Source organism: Orycteropus afer, unplaced genomic scaffold (assembly GCF_000298275.1).
Source record: "Orycteropus afer afer isolate SDZICR_OR568_19922 unplaced genomic scaffold, OryAfe1.0 scaffold00179, whole genome shotgun sequence".
Lineage (NCBI taxonomy): Eukaryota > Metazoa > Chordata > Mammalia > Tubulidentata > Orycteropodidae > Orycteropus > Orycteropus afer.
The window spans coordinates 133,227-135,586 of NW_006921766.1; the positions used below are offsets into that span (position 1 = coordinate 133,227).

A 2,360-nucleotide genomic window follows, 5' to 3' on the forward strand; every position below is an offset into this window, starting at 1 on the left:
GCAGTCCTACTCTGTCATATAGGGTTACTATGAATTGGAATCAAATTGATGACACACAACAACAAATGAATAATGGTGCAGGAGGATTGGGGATAAACCCAAAATGGCCCTGAAATGGACAGAGACTGTAAAGCCCAGTGCGTGCCCTTGGCCACCCAGTCCCGATAGCTGGGAGCCACATGCCACTGGGCTCAGGAAACCACACCAGAGTTCTTTGGGATTATAAGAATATTTTGTGCAAAGAGAGGAAAAGAAAACCTACTGCAAGCAGAGGGATAAATAATAATAAGTAATAAGCATGGGCCCCAATGCCATCCTTGGAGTGTTTATTAGTTGGTTTGCTTAAGTGCATACAGACAGAGAGGGCTAGAGCCATCAAGCTGAGGAGGACAGAGACCTCTTGGAGTGAGGCTGGGCTGAGCCTTGTTAGGGGCCTTTGGAGGGGAGGAAGAAGATATGAAAAGAGGTCACCACCATGGGACTTTCTGGAATCCCTTGCAAAGGGCTGTAACATTGAGAGTGGATGTTAATTCTTTCACAGCCTCTGGCTCAGCAGCCAGAGGTTGCTATGAGTCAGATCCAACTCATAGCAACCCATCCTTGGGTTTCCAAGGTGATATCACTATGGAAGTAGATTGCTCAACCTTCCTTCCGAGGAGTGTCTGGTGGGTTTGAACTGCTAACCTTCTGGTTATCAGTCAAATGCCTTAGGCACTATGCCACCAGAGCCCCTTTGGTTTGGTTTGGTTTTTGGCTCAGCAGCAAATGGCTGAAGCCCTAAGAAAGGCATTAGTGCTAGAGCAACTTAGAATAGCTGGAACCCACTGGCCCTGGGGGATGTGCTCAGTTAGCAGCAGGACTTCTGGGCTGAGGCTGGGCCATGGCAGGCTGGGTTGGGACAAATGGAGTGGCAGACCAGGGACATGCAGGAAGCTGAGCAGCAGCAGCAGCTGGGCTGGCAGCAGGAGGTGAGTGTGCAACAGGTGGGCCTGCACACAGGGCAGCAGATGAGAGACACACAGGAGAAGGTTTGCAGCAGGAGAAGGGACAGGGAGAGGGCTAGCAGCATGTGGAGGCTGGGCAGGGGGAAGACCCACAGCACACAGGCTCACAGCAGATGGACTTGCAGCAGACAGGCACATAGCAGGCCTTCTGGCAAGGTGAAAACATACAGAAATCAGACTGGCAGCTAGCCTGCTGGCAGCAGGAGGGTGCACAGGAGCTGGTGCAAACCAATTGGCAGGGGCTAGACTCACAGGCCTCCTGGCAGCAGGCGCTGGGTATACAGCTCACAGGAGTACCGACTAGCATCAGGCAGGGGCCAGGGTGCAGCATGTAGACTGACAGCTGGTGGCATAGAGCAGGGGGGCTTGCAGCAGTTCTCAGTGCAGTCATCCACCTCCCAGGAGGAGTTGCTGCAAGACTCACAGGAACCGGGCAGGCAGATGCAGCTGCCATAGCTCAGGTCACTTAAGTAGACAGACATTGTAGATGCAGCTGTGGTGGAGATGGGACAGTGAGGTGGTGGTGGTGGTGGTAGGGGGTAGGGGGAAGATGTGAGTGAGAAAATGAGGAGTTCTGGGCTGTGAGGACTTTTATGTCTCTCCCTGGGGAGCTCTGCTGGCATAGTGCCTAAGGCACTTGACTGCTAATCAGAAGGCTCGCAGTTCTAACCCACCACCAGCCAGTCCTCAGAAGGAAAATTGGGCAATCTACTTCCGTAGAGATACTACCTTGGAAACACAAAGAGGGGTCACTATGAGTCAGAAACAACTAGACGGCAGTGAGTTTGGTTTTTTTGGTTTGGTGTATGTTGTCTCAACAGAGGCTCCCCAATGTCTTCTCCTTCCTGGTTGAGCTGATTCCCAGCAAACAGCTTCTGTATTTAGTTTTACAGGAGTTACTGCTCAGCTCACAAAACTCTTGTAATTGACTTCAGGTATCTTGATTTGTTCTAGTCTGATAGAGGAAAGTTGGGTGGAATATAAGTTACCATGTTTGTGTCCTAACAGCGTCATTTTGTGGACTAAGGATATCTGCGTCTTTGAGCGTGCTTCTCCCTGGCCATTACCCTGCCCAATCAGGGCAGAACATCTGGCATGTGGGGCCAGGGCAGGGGGGCGGCTCTGTTAGCTCCTGGTTTCTTGGGCTCCTGACCAAAGTCTTGTGGCTCTGTGATTAGAAAGGCATGAGAAGGAGGTTTATTGGGTTTCTAAACAAAGATAATGTGGGTCATGATTTTTCTGCGGTACCTAATTGGAAGTATAAGAGCTCTAGTGGCATAGTGGTTAAAGCATTCAGCTGCTAAGCAAAAGGTCAGCAGTTCGAACATACAAGCCACTCCATGGGAGAACGATGAG

The 2,360-nt window shown here is 50.8% G+C and overlaps 1 pseudogene; it reads right to left on the reverse strand.

Annotated features, from left to right (window-relative positions):
- Positions 1-847: 847 nt before the first annotated feature.
- On the reverse strand, positions 848-1,486 carry LOC122150594 (annotated as a pseudogene).
- Between the last annotated feature and the right edge of the window lie 874 nt (positions 1,487-2,360).